Source organism: Macaca thibetana, chromosome 4 (assembly GCF_024542745.1).
Source record: "Macaca thibetana thibetana isolate TM-01 chromosome 4, ASM2454274v1, whole genome shotgun sequence".
In the NCBI taxonomy this organism is placed as follows: domain Eukaryota; kingdom Metazoa; phylum Chordata; class Mammalia; order Primates; family Cercopithecidae; genus Macaca; species Macaca thibetana.
This window is the reverse complement of record NC_065581.1, coordinates 126,524,161-126,544,982: the sequence shown is the minus strand read 5'-3', so window position 1 is coordinate 126,544,982 and position 20,822 is coordinate 126,524,161. Positions and strand designations below refer to the sequence as shown.

Below are 20,822 nucleotides of genomic sequence, written 5' to 3'. Positions count from 1 at the left end.
ATTGTACGCCAGCCTGGGCAACAAGAGCAAGACTCCATCTCAGAAAGTAAAATAAAATAAAATATAAATAAATAAACCTACCTTTCTTGGGTCTTCAGTTGCTTGCAGGCAAACACACTTATAACTGATAAAAGTAGGCTGGGCACAGTGGCTCATGCCTGTAAATCCCAGCACTTTGGAAGGCTGAGGTTGGAGGATCCCTTGAAGACAGGAGATTAAGCTTGGGCAACAAAATGGCAACTTGTCTCTAAAAAAAAAAAAAATTAGTCAGTGTGGTGGCATGAGTCTAGCTACTCAGGAGGCTAAGGCAGTGGGATCACTTGAGCCCAAGAAGTCAAGGCTGCAGTGAGCTATGATCGCACCACTGCACTCCCAGCTTGGGTGACAAGGCAATGATCTGTCACTAAAAAAAGTAGCAATTTTTCCACCTTAAGGAACCTTAAGGAAAGCACCTTAAGGAAAGATGTTTTCATCAGATTGCACTAGGAATGCCTGAGAAACTTGATTTATATGGTGTGCAATGTGAATTTTTCTTTCCTGTGCTTATTACCAGAATCAACTCTAATGAAAAAACAAAGCTAACAGTTTTGAAATTTTTTATTGACATGTAGAATGAATACAGTCATCCTTCAGTACCTGTGGAAGATTTGTCCTAGCATCCCCCACTGATATCTAAATTCAGGGATGCTCAAGACTCTGATATAAAATGACATAGTATTATTTGCATATAACCTACATACATCCTCCCAGTGTACTTTAAATCATCTTATAATACAATTACTTATAATACCTAATATAATGGAAATTCTATGTAAATAGTCGTTATACTGAACTGTTTAGGGAATAATGACAAGGAAAAAAGTCTGTTACATGTTCAGTACAGACGTAATTTTTAAAGTATTTTTATCTGCAGTTGATTGAATCCACGGGTGCAGAACTCACGAGTACAGAAGGCTGATTGTATATAATTTCAAGAGAATATCAATGAAATTGTAATGTGGATACATAATATCTTTTCAGTTTTCTTTTCCTAAAGAAGGTAAAAACATTCTTCACTACTAAGTTGAAATACCACAGCATAACAATTACATAATGTTTTTCTTTTTGTTTGTTTGTTTTGTTTTTTTTGAGACAGAGTTTGACTCTGTTGCCCAGGCTGGAGTGCAATGGCACGATCTTGGCTCACTGCAACCTCTGCCACCAGGGTTCAAGTGATTCTCCTGCCTCAGCCTCCCGAGTAGCTGGGATTACAAGTGTGCACCACCATGCCCAGCTAATATTGGTATTTTTAGTAGAGATGGGGTTTCATCATGTTGGCCAGGTTGGTCTCAATATCCTGACCTCAGGTGATCCACCCACCTCGGCCTCCCAAAGTGCTGGGATTACAGGTGTGAGCCACCGCACTTGGCCTTACAATTACACAATGTTTTTCATACTGGGAGTAGGGTAGATGAAGTAAATAAATATGTGCATCTCTTGGAACCAAATATGGGGATTTTCCAAGCTCTACCACTCCCTGCCCCACTCCTGAATTTACAACTCCTGAATTTCCTCCTGAATTTACGACGTATATTTTGGAGACAGTTCTAGATTATTTCTAATTTTTGTAATTAAAATTACTTAATGGTATTATAAACTGGAGAAAAGTTGCTACTATCTTTATTAGACTGATTTCCTCAAAATAGAAGAGACTGTTGAACTACAAGCAAGGTTTACCTGCCATGAAAGGGCCCAATATCCATCCATGGGTACTTTAAGGCCTCTGTACACCTGCCAGATCAAAGTTCTCATGCCCCTGGGATTAAGTCAGTAGTTGGTCATCATGTGTATAATTGTATAATTTAGGGCACAGGGTGGGGTCACCCAGGGGCTAACTCAGGGGAAAAAAACCCACAGATACGGAGGGAAAAAAGACCTCATAAGATCACCCCCTCCCAAATAATACCCCACCACCACCACCACCACATTTGAGTTAGAGCCACCATGCAGTTATATTTAAGGGACTTTGGAGTAAGATTTCACTGCAGCAAGTTTATACTGATTTTCTTTTAAAAAGTAATAACTGGATTAAGACACATCGTAGTGCCAGTTATAAATGCAAATATATGACTTGGGAGGGGCAACACATTTATTCAGCAACATCTCCATACACTTTAAAGTTTACTTGGATTAGTAAATTAGAACAGTGGAGAAAATGAACTATTCATTTGACTTTCAAGTTGTTAATTCTTTAATTGCATTAAATAAAAACTAGTGCAACCATGAACTTACATTCACATCCCCAAAAGTATTTAATCAATCAGTCTGTCATAGTTTCATAAATGTGGGCAAATTAACTCATCTAGTTTGTAAAAATAAAGCTACTACCTCACCAGGTGATTGTTCACATGAACATGTGTGAACCACATAGCAACAAAGAGTCTCAGACCCCAGGTATCCTGAGCACCAAGGTCTGCTAACTTATTCTAGGGCAGTAGAACAATAATCTGGTATTTTTCCAAATTCTGCTGTTAGCTCTGTTGAAGGCCTCTGGGGCTTTCTCAGCTCTCATGGCTATACTGACTGCAACCATCTCGGAGACACGTAACAGGTCTGTTGACTTCAAACCCCAAGCCCTTAGTCATTTACCATTGCTATACTGTCTTGGCATAGCATAAAAGTCTCTAAAGAGATATGACGCAGAGCCCTTTCCAGGGAAATGCACATGTATTATTCCTAGGACCAAAGTTTCTGCCAGATATTCATCTACTCTGTGAACTGGGCTAGACAAGGTAGAAACCACAAGTATGTCTTCCCTTTAGGCTCAGAGCAAAGTCAGGGCATCTTTTCTCATAAGCTCAGGGCTTAGAGAGTAAAGTCACAGTCCAAAGAGAAAACAAACCCTCTTAAAGCTCTGCAGGGAACTTTATGAGAGGGAAGATGACTCAACACAAGAGAAAGAGTGTGTTGATGCCTTTGTTCCTCCAGAATGATGGCCTCATTGTGTTTCTGTGTTCCTGACATCTTTGATGTGTCCTTCAATGCTGACCAGCGCAAGATGTTAGATTATGGGGACAGGGTGGTAGGGAGGGTGCTGTGGTCAACATATGCTTTCAAGGCTCCATCTACTTTTAGCTTTCTCAGTACATGTTCATCCTTCCCTCCTATGAAGTCTCTTTTTGAGACAGAGTCTCGCTTTGTTGCCCAGGCTAGAGTGCAGTGGCACAATCTTGACTTATTGCAACCTCCACCTCCCAGGTTCAAGTGATTCTCCCGTCTCAGCCTTCCGAGTAGCTGGGATTACTGGCACCTGCTACCATGCCTGGCTAATTTTTGTGTTTTTAGTAAAGACGGGGTTTCACTATGTTGGCCAGGCTGCTCTGACCTCAGGTTATCCATCTGCCTCCGCCTCCCAAAGTGCTGGGATTACAGACATGAGCCATCGCACCTGGCCCCTCCTATGAAGTTTTGTAACACAACTTATTATCTTTAGCTCTCATTATTTTTATGGGAATAGCTTTTCTCCTTAGGTCGATTATAAACTCTTTAAGGACAGGATGCACGGATTAGAAGTAGACTGTGAAGGCAACAAATACTTGCTAAATGTTTGTCATTGACAAAATAAGGGAAAAGTATTTTGGTGTAGGAGTTTGGAAGCATTCTTACAAATCAAGAAATGTCACAGAAAAATGTCTAGAGGTGTCACTAGACTAGGAAATTGGGTCTGGAAGCATGAGAAAAACAAGATTCACTAGAAGAGGAAGTGGATTTTGAGGACAGGAATAAGGTCAGTGCTGCAGACACTGCAGGAATAACCACAAGAGAAATTCCAGCCAGGAAGGACCGCCCATGCCCGGGGAGCATTTAGCGGGTAGGTGCACATTTGAACTGTTCCTCGGGGCCTCTTCTGTGGCATTGGGGAATATCCACTGTAGGACTTTGGACTATTGTGATTTGTCTGTTGCAAAACATATGCATAAAGTCATTTGTTTATCTCTAAATAAAACTTGATGTTACTACACTGCAATTATTGAACTTGCAAGGGGAGTTCACACCAGTTTACTACACTGTTCCATAGACAGTTTTCTCAGGTTTTGGCTCATGCCAAAGAACATGATTTTGGAGTAAAAAACTCTGTCATTTCAACTTTCTAAGCCTAGTTTTCTCTCTTCTGAAATGGGAATATTTCTCTTCTCAACACGGCATTGCTTTTAACACCTTACCAAAGATATATAATAGACACTTCATGAGTATTAGTTTCCTTCCTGTCTTTATGCCATAAGTATATCTGGCAAGATGATTATAACTTGAAACATTAATGCATATTTCAGCCATAATAAATGTTTCCTAGAAGAAAGCAAAGGAAATAGCCTGAAACTTCAGGATCATTGAAGGAAGCCCAAAAAGGCATTTAGTTACTTTAGTATTGCTCTTCTAAACAGATGACCTGTGACACAAAGCAAACTATCTTTCAATTAAGTTATTTTTGTTTTATGATGCGTTCAGTTTTCATAAAATCAGCTCTAGGAATTAGTTTTTTCCTTTCATGAAGAAAACAATTTTGTAATTTATATAAAAAATTTGTATCTTTTATATCTGCATCATACATAATTTTAATTTTAAATACTATTTAAAAGTAATTTTAACTGGCATTTTCATTGGCTGATACTTACAATCTTGAAAATTTGATTTTGCTTATATTGACACATATTTCTAACTATCCATTTAGATATTCTCCTGAGGTCTCTTACCACATCAAAAGGATATAGAAACAAGTATTCTTTTAAAACAAAACTGAGAATATAGTAATCATGTTACTATCTATATGTATCTCATAACATGATGTTGATGTTGTAAAACTCAAATATGCACAGTAAAATTTATTTTTAAAAGCACCAAAACTGAGAAAACAGCAACCAATAATTTTTTCTTGGTCCTAAAAACAGCGAACACAAACGTATCATTTTTCTGTGCATGCATTATAAACACCTTTACTTTTTCCGACATGGTTAACAGACACTAATAAAGTCAGAGGATATTAATGATATGATATGCACATATATATAATTATATTAAAAAGGGAAATGTCTATTTCAGGCCCAAATTATTATATGTTAATCAATAATAATCAATAGTAAACAAGAAAAAGCACTTCAATCAACAAATACTGAGCTTCTATTATATACCCAGCACATAGTGCTGGGTCCTATAAATCTGGGTGTGAATGAGACCCCTTATTTCTTACTAGTTATATTGTATATTTACAAATGATAGAATCATATATGCTTTATTTTTTACTGCATTAAAACACATTAACTTCATTAAAGCTTAATATTTAAAAACATGAATTGTATCAGAAAAATAAATCAACAAAGAAGCCAGAGGGTTGGGTCAAAATGTTTCTCAGCTGTAACAGCTCCTAGATTGATGGCCAATAAGCTATCTGGAAGTCATTCTCTTTCTTACAGAAAGCCCTCTCACTCCCACAGGGCATATTAGCAATAGCAATTGAGATCAGAGGGTTGGAGGAGTAGAGACAGGGTTCATACAAATTGAAGCCATATGTACTAGATGAGATTATTGTCCAAAATTCTTCCCTCCATCCCTCAGCCATGTAAACCTAAAGCTCACTGAAGTGGGTGGGGTGCATTTCTCCCCTCTATTCATGATCCACCCATGTAGCTGGCTCTGGACATGGAATGTCACTGAACATGACACACACAAAAGACTTAAATGTGCTTGTGTCCTTCAGCTCCGCCTCTCGCACCCCTGTGATTGCCATGAAGACAGCATGCACCAGCTAGCTGCTCTCCCTTCAGTGTGGGCCCCAAAATGAGACACACAGTCTTATGTTTAACTTAAAGTCTGCCAAGCCGAGATGACCTACAACCTGAAGCAGAGCTACCCCATCTGACCCACAGACCTATAAGCAAAAAAAAAAAAAAAACAGCTTCATGTTGTAAGCTACTGAGTGTTTTTGAGATTTGGGAGATAAATAGCTAACTAAAACAGCACTGCTGGTTAAAATAAACAGCACATTTGTTCACTTGTTCACATTGGTAGGTCCAGATTATAACATTCTAATTGTATGAAGACAATTTTACACCAAGAGACTCTAACAAGTTTCACAATTAGTTTAAGGTCCCGATTAGAAGTAATAAACCACATCAATGTAGAGAATTATGAAACACAGGTGGGAGTCAGTAGAAAGTGAAGAAACAGGGCCATGAATGAGTAAAGCAGGTCTAGTAGGCTTGTCTGTTGAGTTACTGAGCACTGGCATGTCCCAATGGCATTGACACAACCGTCACACTTGAATTCTTTTCCTGTTAATAACACAAAGCTTCTCTTTTCCATTCATAATTGAAACATACTTTCATAGGTCAAAGACTTTGGCTTCAGAAATTTAATAAAATGAGACTTTAATTTGATATCAAATCTAATTTGAAAGGCAAGCACGGTGAGTGATGGCCTCCTTTGTTTAAGTTACTGAGGAAAGTACAGAGGTGACTATTACGTAAATTACACACGTGTACCAAGACAAGGTTAAATGCTGTCACAGTGAGCTCTGTGAATGAAGGTGATGCAACCATGCAAGCTGAGAAAAATAATGAAGAAACGATTCATTACACAGTCCACACCCTATGTGCAGGACACAAAGACTAGCAGAATCAACACGCAACATGTTCACCAACACCATACTCACATTGGAAGGAGAAATGTAGTTTCAGTAACACAGTATCCATAACTTGTTGGTTTGAACTTTTCTGCTTTGGTAGTTGTGTTGAAATCTAATTTTAGATGTTGTTTCTGTTTTATGGGTATAATGTGTGTAAGAGGTAGGAAGTATTGCCTCAGTTAGTATCCAGTTGTTGTGAGTGATAGAGAAGCCAGCACAAACCCACTTTAACAGCAAAGAAAAAGTTATTTATTCATGTAGCAGAAAAGCTTCAGTGTCATGAACTGCTTGACCCATGAACTCCAAAAATGTAATCAAAATTTGTTTTCTTTTAGTTCCTTGGCACTGCCTTTTGCTGTGTCAGCTTCAGTGGTAGCTTCTGTATCTCCAGGCTCACATCTTCCTTATCACCACAGGTTCCTGTGGAAAAAGAAAAACAAGGCAGAGTGTGTGGTGGCTCAGCCTGTCATCTCAGCACTTTGCGAGGGCGAGGCAGTTGGATCACTTGAGCCCAGGAATTTGAGACCAGCCTGGGCAACCTAGAGAGACCTTGTCTCTACCCAAAATTTTAAAAATTAGCCAGGTATGGTGGCATGTGTCTGTGGTCCCAGCTACTCAGGAGGCTGAGGTGGGAAGATTGCTTGAGGCTTGGAGGTCGAGGCTACATGAGCCATGATCTCGTCACTGCACTCCAGCCTGGGCGACACAGAAAGACCCTGTCTCAAAACAGAAAAAGTAGATCCCATGCAACTGTAATATTCACTCAGATGGAACCGGTCACTGTAGCCAGGGCCTCATGCTTCTGTGGCATTACTGGAAGTGTGCACACTGATCATTTTCAATGACAGGTAGGGCTAGGGGAAAGGTTCCCAGAAGGAAATTAGGGTCCTATTAGGAAAATAAGATTGATTTTTGGTGAACAAGCAACAGCAACTTTCTTCTATAGCAGGAGTTGGCAAACTATAGCCCATGGGCCAAACTTATCCTACTGCCTGTTCTGATACAACCCACTAATTTTCAGGCTCAAATTACTATCTGCTAATCAGTAATAATCATTACTAAAGAAGAAAATAATGTATGTCAATCAATAAATATTTATTTTAATAAATTAAATTATTTATTGTAAGGAAGCCAGTTGGTTAGCAGAAAGAGATGCAATAAAGATTGGGTTTTAGGCTGGGTGCAGTGGCTCACACCTATAATCCTAGCACACTGGGAGGCCGAAGCAGGAGGATTGCTTGAGCCCAGGAGTTCAAGACCAGCCTGGGCAACATAGTGAGATTCCATCTCTATAAAAAAATACAAAAATAAGCCAGGTGTCATGGCATGTGCCTATAGTCCCAGCTACTTGGGAGGCTGAGGTGGGAGGATTGCCTGAGCTCAGGAGGTCGAGGCTGCAGTGAGCCATGATCATGCCACTGCATTCCAGCCTAGGTGACAGAGTGAGACTGTCTCAAAACAAACAAACAAAACAAAACAAAAAATCCCCACATTATTTCAAATAAGGTCACATTCTGAGGTTCCAAGTGAACATGAATATTGGAGGTAGAGATTATTTAACCCACTAGAGCCGGATTCAACAAAATCATACTCTCAGGAATTTGAAATGGGGCAACTAATAGTGGGAGTTGAAGTTTAAAAGATAACCTAGAAGAAGGGAAGGGGCAGGAGTAGCCTGGAGCAAACCAAACTTATGAGCAAGATAAAGGTATGAAAAATCATAAATGGTAGTTATAGCAGAAGCTTTGAGGAAGGGAAATGGTATGGAATAAACCATAAGGAAGTCAGCTGGTAGCAGAAAGAGAAGCAAAAGGACACTAAGAGGAGCAGAGATCAAGAGTATCAGAGCCATGTTAATAATACCACAGCACTCAAATGACAAGGATAATGCACTGTCCCTTAACTGCCGTGGAATCAATCCAGATTCTGAAGATATCTGTTGGTCTTCAGTTTCTTTGAGATTCTACGTCTCTTTTTGCCAACTATATATTTATAATAGTCACCGTTGCTAGATCTTGCTGAAGGATGTCTCCTTTACTTACAGAAAGCTTAACAGCTTGACTCTGTGTGTGTGTGTGTGTGTGTGTGTGTGTGTGTGTTTCAGATGGAGTTTCGCTCTTGTTGCCCAGGTTAGAGTGCAATAGCATGATCTCAGATCATCGCAACCTCCATCTCCTGGGTTCAAACAATTCTCCTGCCTCAGCCTCCTGAGTAGCTGGGATGCAACACCATGCCTGGCTAATTTTGTATTTTTAGTAGAAATGGGGTTTCTCCGTGTTGGTCAGGCTGATCTCGAACTCCAGACCTCAGGTGATCTGCCCACCTTGGCCTCCCAAAGTGCTGGGATTACAGGTGTGAGCCACCGCGCCCAGCCAGCTTCACTATATTTAAGATAACTGTTGAGTAACATTTGTGTGCCGTATGCCCATTGAGGTCTCAGTTATTCTAATTAATCTTTTTTTGCCATATTTATAAAAAGTATTGAGTTAAAGAATTGCGTTGGATCATTATAAAAGATAGCTAGGTCAGTCAGATTGACCCAAATGATAACTGCAGTCAAAATTTGACTGTCAACAGTGAGCATGCCAGGTGTCCTCGTCAGCATTTACTAGGAAGGCTGCAGTAACAACCCCCAAATCACCATGGTTTAAAACAATGAAGGATTATATCTCATTCATGTTGCTCATTAGCCATGGGGTTGATGGTAGTTCTTCTCCCGCTCCATGTGTCTTCTTCAATAGCCGAGATGTGCCATTCTCAGGGCACAGGAAAAAGAGGAGAGAGTTAGTAAAAACACACAAGAATGATCAACACTTTTATTTCAACATAATATAAGTCACATCCGCTCACCTGCCATTGGCCAAAACAAGCCACATGTCTAAGACCAACATCAATGGAGCAGGAATGTGTGCTTTTTCCACAGAAGGCTATATTAGTCCATTTTCATGCTGCTGTTAAAGACCCCCCACACCCATGATTCAAATTATCTCCCAGTGGGTCCCTCCCACAACACGTGGGAATCATGGGAGTACAATCCAAGATGAGATTTGGGTGGGGACACAGCCAAACCATATCATTCCACCCTTGGCCCCTCCAAATCTCTGTTCACACATTTCAAAGCCAATCATACCTCTCCAACAGTCCCTCAAAGTCTTAACTCATTTCAGCATTAACTTAAAAGTCCACAGTCCAAAGTCTCATCTGAGACAAGGCAAGTCCCTTTCACCTATGAGCCTGTAAAATCAAAAGCAAGCTCTTACTTTCTAGATACAATGGGTGTACAGGTATTGGGTAAATACAGCCATTCCAAATGGGAGAAATTGGCCAAAACAAAGGGGTTACAGGGCCCTTGCAAGTCCGAAATCTAGCAGGGCAGTCAAATTTTAAAGTTCCAGAATGATCTCCTTTGACTCCAGGTCTCACATCCAAGTCATGGTAATGCAAGAGGTGGGTTCCCATGGTCTTGGGCAGCTACACCCCTGTGACTTTGCAGGGTACAGCCTCCCTCCCTCCAGCTGCTTTCACAGGCTGGTGTTGAGTGTCTGTGGCTTTTCCAGGTGCACAGTGCAAGCTGTTGGTTGATCCACTATTCTGGGGTCTGGAGGACGGTGGCCCTCTTCTCAAGGCTCCACTAGTTGGTGCCCCAGTAGGGACTCTGACCCCACATTTCCCTTCTGCACTGCCCTAGCGGAGGTTCTCCATGAGGGCATCACCCCTGCAGCAAACTTCTGCCTGGGCATCCAGGTGTTTCCATACATTTTCTGAAATCTACGTGGAGACTCCCAAACCCTAATTCTTGACTCACAGGCTCAACACCACGTGGAAGCTGCCAAGGCTTGGGGCTTGCACCCTCTGAAGCCACGGCCCGAACTCTATGTGGGCCCCTTTCAGCCACGGCTGGAGCAGCTGGGACACAGGGTACCAAGTCCCTAGGCTGCACACAGCACAGGGACCCTGGGCCTGGCCAACGAAACCATTTTCTCCTAGGCCTCTAGGCCTGTGATGGGAAGGGGTGCTGTGAAGACCTCCAATGTGCCCCGGAGACATTTTCTCCATTGTCTTGGGGTTTAACATTCGGCTCCTCCTTACTTGTGCAAATTTCAGCAGCCAGCTTGAATTTCTCCTCAGAAAATGGGTTTTTCTTTTCTATCACATTGTCAGGCTGCAAATTTTCCAAATGTTTATGCTCTGCTTCCCTTATAAAATTGAATGCCTTTAACAGCACTCAAGTCACCTCTTGAATGCTTTGCTGCTTAGAGATTTCTTCCTCCACCAGTGCGGTGGCTCATGCCTGTAATTCCAGCACTTTGGGAGGCCGAGGCAGGAGGATCACCTGATGTCAGGAGCTCGAGACCAGCCTGGCCAACATGGTGAAACCCCATCTCTACTAAAAGTACAAAAAGTAGCTGGGTGTGGTGGTGCACGCCTCCAGCTACTCTGGAGGCTGAGGTGGGAGAATTGCTTAAACCCAGGAGGCAGAAGTTGCAGTGAGCCAAGATCACCCCACTGCACTCCAGCCTGGGTGACAGAGCAAGACTCCATCTCAGAAAAAAAAAAAAAAAAAAGAAATTTCTTCCTCCAGATACCCTAAATCATCTCTCTCAAGTTCAAAGTTCCTCAAATCTCTAGGGCAGGGGCAAAATGCCACCAGTCTCTTTGCTAAAACATAACAAGAGTCACCTTTACTCCAGTTCCCAACAAATTCCTCATCTCCATCTGAGACCACCTCAGCCTGGACCTTATTGTCCATATTGCTTCAGGTTTTTGGTCAAAGCCATTCAACAAGTCTCTAGGAAGTTCCAAACTTTCCCACATTTTCCTGTCTTCTTCTGAGCCTCCAAACTGTTTCAACCTCTGACTGTTACTCAGTTCCAAAGTTGTTTCCACATTTTCAGGTATCTTTTCAGCAACGCCCCACTCTACTGGTACCAGTTTACTGTATTAGTCCTTTTTCCTGCTGCTGATAAAGACATGCCTGAGACTGGGAAGAAAAAGAGGTTTAATTGGACTTACAGTTATACACGGCTGGGGAGGCCTCAGAGTCATGGCGGGGAGGCCTCAGAGAAAATGAGGAAGATGCAGAAGTAGAAACCCCTGATAAAACCATTAGATCTCATGAGACTTATTCACTACCATGAGAACAGTATGAGGGAAACTGCCCCCATGATTTAAATTATCTCCCACTGGGTCCCTCCCACAACACATGGGAATTATGAGAGTATAATTCAAGATGAGATTTGGGTGGGGACACAACCAGACCATATCAAAGGCATTGTGAGTTATTATGGGCAGAGATATGTGTAATCCTCACTCAGGAAGGGAATTACTTAAAACAATAATAAAAGATAACTGGTTACCATGGAAACTATCACACAGAAACATGTATCAATATACTGATATAATCTTTTCCTGATGATATGCAATTTATGAATGCTATAAAGTAATACATATATCTTATATTTAATCATGCATATATATTCTTAAACTGTAATTGTTATCATTATCTAGTACGCATAAGAAACTGCTAGTTATATGTATGTGTGTGTGTGTGTGTGTGTAATCAGTTGTTCCTCTAAAGGAATTTTTTTTATTTTTTTGAGACAGGGTCTTGCTCTGTCACCCAGGCTGGAGTACAGTGGCATGATCATGGCTCACTGCAGCCTTGACTTCCCAGGCTCAAGCAAGTAGCTAGGACTACAGGCATGCCACCACGCCCAACTAAGTTTTGTATCTTTTGTAGAGACAAGGTTTTGCCATATTGCCCAGGCTGGTCTTGAACTCCTGAGCTCAAGGGATCCTCCTGCCTCAATTTCCCAAAGTTCTGGGATTACAGGTGTGAGCCTCAGTGTCTGGCCCTCTAAAGAAATTTAAAATCAGTGGGAGTACTTGTTTTCAAACTATTTATGAAGTATTACATATATATTTAAAATAGTAATGAACCAAGCAATGGAAAAGATTAGAAGCAGTACTACACACACACTGCCATGTGCATGCATGCATGTGTGTGTGTGTGTGTGTGAGTGTATATATATGAATTTGGTATATGAAATATTTGGGATTTTAAATCAGTGGGAAGAGAATGAATTATTAAATAATTGGTGGTGAGGTAACTAATCATATTTTCAAAAGTTGGGTCCTTATTGCATAATTTGTACCTAAATAGATTCCAGGTGGATTAAATATTTAAATTTTTAAAATCATAAAAATATTAGAAGGCTGAGCACAGTGGCTCATGCCTGTAATCCCAACACTTTGGGAGGCTGATGCAGGAGGATGACTTGAGACCAGCCTGGGCAACATAGCAAGACCCTGTCTGTACAAAAAACAATTTTAAAAAATAGCCTGGTGTGGTGGTGGGCGCCTGAAATCCTACCCACTCAGGAGGCTGAAGCAGGAGGATCGCTTGAGCCTAGGAGTTTGAGGCTGCAGTGAGCCATGATCATCCCACTGCACTCCAGCCTAGGTGACAGAGCAAGATGCTGTCTCAAAAAATAAATAAATAAATAAATAAATAAATAAATAAAATAAACATATATATGAAGACAATGTAAAATGAATATTTATACAATCATGAGGTAGAGTAAGACTTTCTCAGCATTACACCAAAGATAGAAATAACAAGGTTTTGATGAGCTTGATTAATGTAGTGGATACCTTAAAAGGCGATCCCCTCCAAAAGGGAGTTAGCTCAGGAGACAAAAACCCTGCCCTATACCCAATCCATAGAACTGTATTCTTAGCAACTGTGTTAGAACAACATGATTCTACTCCACTAGCCCTTGATACCAGACCCAACCTGAAGCAATCAGATTTCCTTTACAGGATATTTGGACTTGGAACAAAGAGCTCTGGTTCAGTCCGGCCGCCCTATTCAGCAGGAAACAGGTAAACACAAAAGAGATGAAATGGTCGTTTTCCACCCATCTTGTACTTTTGAAGCAAAGAAAGCTGTATTGTCGAGGGATGAAAATGAAGCAGATGCACAGAGAAATGCAGATATGGAGAAAGCACCTTATGGCATTTCAGGTACTTGACTTCAGATACTTTTTGGTACCTGGCTGCATTGTTGTCCTTGGGTGCAAGGAGCTGCATGTATCAATACATGCATTGGAAAGCTTTTGCGTGCCTCTCCTTTCTCACGTCTGGTTGTGATGCAAGTACTCCACATAGGCTTTTACTCTTTTTCTCTCTCGTTATCTCACCTCAAGAGTGGGCAGGCCGGGTGTGGTGGCTCACGCCTGTAATCCCAGCACTTTGGGAGGCTGAGGCAGGTGGATCACTTGAGATCAGGAGTTCGAGACCAGCCTGGTCAACATGGCAAAACCTTGTCTCTACTAAAAATACAAAAATTAGCCAGGCTTATTGATGGGTGCCTGTAGTCTCAGTTACTCAGGAGGCCTAGGCACGAGAATCACCTGAACCCAGGAGGCAAAGATTGCAGTGAACCGAGATTGTGCCATTGTACTCCAGACTGTGACAGAGCACAACTGAATCTAAAAAAAAAAAAAGAGAGAGAGAGAGAGAATGGGTCACACTCTCTTGCTTCCTGCCCATGGTCTTCAGTGGTGTCTTGGTGTAGGACAACGCAGGAGCCCACTGGGACTGACTGAGGCACCCAGAAGTGCTCGCCACCAGTGGGGAGAATGCTTCCTCTTTTGTCCCTCAGATAGAGGTCGGCAGGTGTCAGCAGAAACAAACACCAATCTCCTGCAACAGGGCCAACCCAATAATGCAATCTAGCATTGCCTTTTTCTCCTTCCCTACTTCACGTTCCTTGGCCCTTCACTCCTGCTCCCTGGAGTCGCATACCAAATCAAGCATCTGCATGCAACTCTAGGCCCAGGCTCTGCTTTGGGGGAAACCCAGAAGAAGCAAGTGTGGCTACAGAAGTGGCCATGGAAAGAATGCCCTCGAGACAGGATTCTAAACCGGGATTACCCACCAGCCAGGCAGCAAAAAGAACCCCGTCACTGGTAGCACGTGAGAGGCCTATACTCTCTGGTAGCTTCACAAAATGGCTTCCCTGATTGCCTCTGTCTACATTTGATTGGAATGTGGTGGAGGCAGAAGGCAAAGAATATGTGGTATTCTAGCACTGGAAGAGGTAGCAATAGTCACCATAAAAATTATTTTTAAAAGGAATTATAGAATGGCTTGGTTTTGGTTAGCTGCTTTTAAACTCTTGATAAAAGAAATCAACATACTCAGCCAGGCGCGGTGGCTCACGCCTGTAATTCCAGCACTTTGGGAGGCCAAGGCAGGTGGATCATGAGGTCAGGAGATTGAGACCATCCTGGTCAACATGGTGAAACCCCATCTCTATTAAAAATACAAAAATTGGCCAGGCGCGGTGGCTCAAGCCTGTAATCCCAGCACTTTGGGAGGCCAAGATGGGCGGATCACGAAGTCAGGAGATCGAGACCATCCTGGCTAATACGGTGAAACTCCATCTCTACTAAAAAATACAAAAAACTAGCCGGGCGAGGTGGTGGGGCCTGTAGTCCCAGCTACTCGGGAGGCTGAGGCAGGAGAATGGCGTAAATCCAGGAGGTGGAGCTTGCAGTGAGCTGAGATCCAGCCACTGCACTCCAGCCTGGGCGACAGAGCGAGACTCCGTCTCAAAAAAAAAAATACAAAAATTAGCTGGTGCACGCCTGTAGTCCCAGCTACTTGGGAGGTTGAGGCAGGAAAATCCCTTGAATCCAGGAGGCAGAGGTTAGAGTAAGCGGAGATGGTGCTACTTCTCCACTCCAGCCTGGGGACAGAGCGAGACTCTGTTTTAAAAAAAAAAAAAAAAAAAAAAAAAAAAAAAAAACATACTCATGTCATGTAGCTACCAACTCAATGCCCACTATAAAATAGAGTCCTCCATGGCAGTCAATACTCCCAGGCCTGTTGTAGTGGTTCACACAGCACTTTGGGAGGCCAAGACAGACAGGTCACCTGCGATAAGGAGTTCAAGACCATCCTGGCCAACATGGCAAAACCCTATCTCTACTGAAAATACAAAAATTAGCTGAGCACAGTGACGCTTGACTGTAATCACAGCTACTCAGGAGGTTGAGGCAGGAGAATCACTTGAACCTGGGAGGCAGAGATTGCAGTGAGCCAAGATCATGCCACTGTACTCCAACCTGGGTGACAGAGTGAGACTCTGTCAAATAATAATAATAACAACAACAATAATAAAAGACACTCCCAAATAAAAGATAGTCTTTTTGATAATTCGTGCTAGATAGCCATGTGAAAAAAACAAACTTTGACCTCTACTTCACACTACACCCCCAAATTAATTCTAGGTGGATCACAGACATAAATGAGGATGGTAAAACAATTAAGCTTCTAGGAGAAAACACAGAACCTATTTATAACCTTGGGTTTAAATGGAACAAAGGGCACTAGCTATAAGAGAAGGCTGATAAATTGAACTTCATTAAAATTAAGAACTTCTGTTCATCAAAAGACACAATTGGGAGAGTTAAAAGGCAAGACAAAAACTTGGAACATAGTTCAACACAATACTTAGATCTAGAGTATAAAAAAATTCTTACAAATCACTAAGAAAAAAACCCATATAGCCCAATTTTTAAAAACTGTACCCAAAACTCTTTTCACAAGGAGGATAAACGAAGGGCAAAATGCATATGAAAAGGCAATGAAGTCATTATTCATCAAGGAAGTGCATAAACAATAATTTGATGCTATTACACTCTCATGAGAATGACTTAAAAGGACTGTTAACATGAAGTAAGTACTCGATGATGTGGAGCACCTGGAACATTTTATGTTGTGGTGGAGGAGTTTAAGTCAGTACAACCACTTTGGAAAACTGGTAGTTTTTATCTAAAATTATATGCACATGACTCAGCAAATTCTACTCTTGAAAAATTCTACTCCCAAAACAAATGAGTGTTTACATACACTAGAAGTGGTATATAAGAATTTTCACCAACCTGGGCAACATGGTGAAACCCTGTCTCTACTAAAAAGTACAGAAAGTAACTGAGTGTGGTGGTGAGCACCTGTAGTCCAGGCTACTCAGGAGGCTGAAATGAGAGAATTGCTTGAACATGGGAGGCAGAGGTTGCAATGAGTCGAGATCATGCCACTTACACTCTAGCCTGGTCGACAGAGTGAGACCCTGTCTCAAAAAAAAAAGAAGAATTTTCATAGTCGTTTTATCATAATAGCACAAACTGAAAATAACCCAAATGCCCATCAATGGGAGAATAAATAAATAAATTGTAATATGCTGTGTAATGCTAAACAGCAATTAACAAGTACTGCTGCTTTGGGCCAGGCATAGTGGCTCATGCCTGTAATCCCAGCTCTTTGGGAGGCTGAGGCAAGTGGATCACTTGAGATCAGGAGTTAGAGACTAGCCTGGTCAACATGGCGAAACCATCTCTACTAAAAATACAAAAATTAGCTGGGTATGGTGGCACGTGCCTGTCATTCTAGCTACTCAGGAGGCTGATGCAGAGGAATCATTTGAATCCAGGAGGCGAAGGTTGCAGTGGGCTGAGATCGCACCACTGCGCTCCAGCCTGAGTGACAAAGTGAGACTGCCTCAGAAAAAAAAAAAAAAAAAAAAAGGAACTACTGCTTTGCACAACTTGCACATATCTCCCAGACATAATGAAGAACAAGAGATCACAAGCCATGACTCCATTTAGGTAAGGTTAAAAAATAGGGAAAATGAATTTCTGGTGAAAGAAGTAAAATAGTGATACCGTTGTGGGGGAAATGATGATTGTGGGAAGGCATGAAGAAGCCTTCTGAAATGCTGGAAATGGTCTGCATCTTGATTGAGCAGTAGTTATAAGGGTGTGTAAGTATGTCATAAATATATACATCAAGCAACTACATTTAGATGTGTGTACTTTGCTGCATGTGAGTTATACTTTGGGGGAAAAACTAAACAAAAAAAGGGAAGGAAATGAAAAAATGATCCTCATTACCTGTAGCTGTAGGGAAATATATGCTGAAAAATCAGGCCCAGGATTCAACAGTAAGAGCAGCAAAACTGCAAAGGAGACTGAATGCATAGCCTCAAAAAATCTATGCCGGGCTGGGCACAGTGGCTCATGCCTGTAATCCCAGTACTTTGGGAGGCCGAGGCAGGCGGATCATGAAGTGAGGAAATTGAGACCATCCTGGCTAACATGGTGAAACCCTGTGTCTAGTAAAAATACAAAAATTTAGCCAAGTGCGGTGGCACATACCTGTAGCCCCAGCTACCCGGGAGGCTGAGGCAGGAGAATCGCTTGAACTCGGGAGGCAGAGGTTCCAGTGAGCCAAGATCATGCCACTGCACTCCAGCCTGGGTGAAAGAGCGAGACTCCGTCTAAAAAAAAAAAAAAAAAAAAAAAAAAAAAATTCTATGCCAAAGCTGAGGACTTGACAGGAAAAGTGATTTGCTGGTATAGTGACATTTGGGTAGATAAACCTCAGTATCTGGAACCCACAAATTCCCCCGAGTCTTCTGCCAGAAGAAGCTGTCCTCTCCTTCTTGCTAGAGAGGAAAATTCCACAATCCCTGGAAGCTTTGCAGAAACCTCACCTGAGTCAGGTAGCTTGGAAGACAATGCTTTTTTTCTGTCCAAGACCTGCCACCACATCCTTCATTGCCTTAGGAATAGTAAGGGTCTAGAGGGAAAACGCATTTCCTACTCTAGAAGGAAAGGGCTTACACAATCAAAACAATTACAGGGTCAAAATAAGAAGTACTAGCAAGAATGGATGAACATGTGTGAGAGTGAATCTCAAGGGTATTGAACCAGGAGAGTGATGAGGGGATAAAATATAAATCTGTGTAGTGGCCAGGTGTGGTGGCTCACACCTGTAATCCCAGCACTTTCGGAGGCTGAGGCAGGAGGATCACTTGCGGTGAGGAGTTTGAGACTTGCCTGGACAACAATGGTGAAATTCCGTCTCTACTGAAAATAAAAATAAATGAGCTGGGTGTGGTGGTAGGCACCTGCAATGTCAGCTCCTCAGGACGCTAAGGCATGAGAATCACTTGAACCTGGGAGGCAGAAGTTGTAGTGAGCTGAGATTGTGCTACTGCACTCCAGCCTGAGTGACAGAGTGAGACTCCATCTCAAAAAAAAAGTGAAAAGCTTGTTGACACTGGAGCACTCACCTGTGACTTGGGGTTTAGCCTCTTGGGAAAAAAAAATATGGAGTCATACTTTTTTTTATTTTTTATTTTTATTTTTTTGAGACAGGGTCTCACTGTGTTACCCATGCTGGAGTGCAGAGGCATGATCACGGCTCACTTCAACCTCCATCTCCTGGGCTCATGGGACCCTCCTGCCTCAGCCTCTCAAGTAGCTGGGACCACAGGCGTGCACCACCACACCCCGCTAATTATTTTCTTATTTTCTTGTGGAGACGGGATCTTGCCATGTTGCCCAAGCTGGTCTTGAACTCCTGGACTCAATCAATCCTCCTGCCTTGGCTTCCCAAAGGGCTGGAATTATAGGTGTGAGCCACCGCATCCCACCGGAGTCATTCTAATATGCTGCTCTTGGCGCTTGGCCATTTTGATGTCCTACTGTAAATGAGGTGGAGATGCCAGAACTACTTTGGCAAATATTGAGGAAGGGGTAAAAAGGCACACGGCAGTGAAAATGTTAAAATATATGTATTACACTCATTAAATATGATCAGAAAATCCACTATCTGACTGTATTTCCCAGGAATCCCTGAAAGACATTTGCTTCACTAAAGCAATAAGAAATGCACCAAGGAAGTTTGCACTGGGATCTTTCAGAAACTCAATGACACATTTCTTCTATATGTTGAAGAGATGCAGCCTTGAAACTGGCCTTCTGGTATCAATGGACATAATAAGATTCTGGAATGGCAGAGGCCAGGGAGTGGCACCTAACAGAGGCAATATGGACATCATTGCTATAAAAGATAGCAAGGCTGGAATGGCGATCAGAGTGGCTTGGCCTACAGACATCTGTGATGATGGTTACTAGATCATGCTGTTCCTAGGAGCAAGACAGATGGATATCCAATCAATCAGGATGTTACTTATTTACCTTATAAAATAAAACACAAAAAAATTGAAGAGAAGACTGACATTGGCTGCAAAGTGGAAAAATATTGTGGTCTCTCATCCAGTTTTTAGCCAGTTCATAGGTGAGATCCCGTGATTAAAGGGGAGTATATGTCTCCTTGAGGAAGGACCATCTAAAACTTGCTCAAGTATGTACCATAAACATTCCCCCAATCATTCCCCAGAAGTTCTTGCAGCCATTTACTAAAAAAACTATACACTGGGGAAAGGCATTTTCCAGGCATTTTGAGGACTGTTACATAACAGGGTCTGAACTGCCACCAAAACAAGCAAACACAAAATGCCATCATAGAACACTGGGTAGAGAAAGGACTTATGCAGACCAGGTAATAAATGCAGTTCTGGCCCTAGTCCTCGTTACTGTATTAGTCCATTTTCACGCTGCTGCTGAAGATGTACCCAATACTGGGCAATTTACAAAAGAAAAAGGTTTAATGACATGGCTGGGGAGGCCTCACAATCATGGCGGAAGGCAAGAAGGAGCAAGTCACATTCCACGTAGATGGCGGCAGGCAGAGAGAGAGATTGGGCAGGGAAACTCCCCCTTATAATACCATCGGATCTCATGAGACTTACTCACTATCACGAGAACAGCATGGGAAAGACCTGTCCCCATGATTCCATTACCTCCCACCGAGTCCCTCCCACAACACGTGGGAATTCAAGATGAGATCTGGGTGGGGACACAGCCAAGCCATATCACTGTGAGTCCAAAAATTCTACAAAACAGAATCCTAAAGAATAGGCAATAACCTATTCTGTGGTTATATCCCAGTTCTCAGATGTGAAATTTGAATAGATACACTTACCAGGTGGCCAAACTTTTACAGCCCCTGACCTATTGTGTAAAAGTTATTACGGTAAGAATAGCTAGAAAATGACCCTGAAAAATGCCTCCTGCCACCAAAGGGCCAAGATAGCAAATCAGAAACACATCCCAAGAGGAACTTTGGGAATAAGCACAACTTAGATATTTAAAGGACACAGAGGTGTTGGTTCCCATCACAACCCTGTTTAATTTACCTGTATGACTCCTGCAAATACCAGATCATGATGGTTAATAGGGATACT

The 20,822-nt window shown here is 42.0% G+C and overlaps 1 protein-coding gene and 1 long non-coding RNA gene across 4 annotated transcripts in view; one reads left to right on the top strand and one right to left on the bottom strand.

The window, feature by feature from the left end:
- ABRACL (ABRA C-terminal like) overlaps positions 1–20,822 on the top strand; it is a 564,811-nt gene that overhangs the window by 235,342 nt on the left and 308,647 nt on the right. Inside the window, exon 1 of one of the 3 annotated variants that reach the window (XM_050787437.1) lies at positions 17,399–17,402. The exons of the other annotated variants lie outside the window; for them this stretch is intronic. The gene's annotated coding sequence lies outside the window, so the exon portion shown is untranslated. Of the gene's footprint in view, positions 1–17,398; positions 17,403–20,822 lie in introns of those variants that run through there. 3 annotated transcript variants of the gene reach the window in all.
- Positions 6,371–20,822, bottom strand: part of LOC126952633 (uncharacterized) — a 47,123-nt gene continuing 32,671 nt past the window's right edge. Inside the window, exon 2 of the long non-coding RNA XR_007724966.1 lies at positions 6,371–7,078. This is a non-coding gene — a long non-coding RNA (uncharacterized LOC126952633). The remainder of the gene's footprint in view (positions 7,079–20,822) is intronic.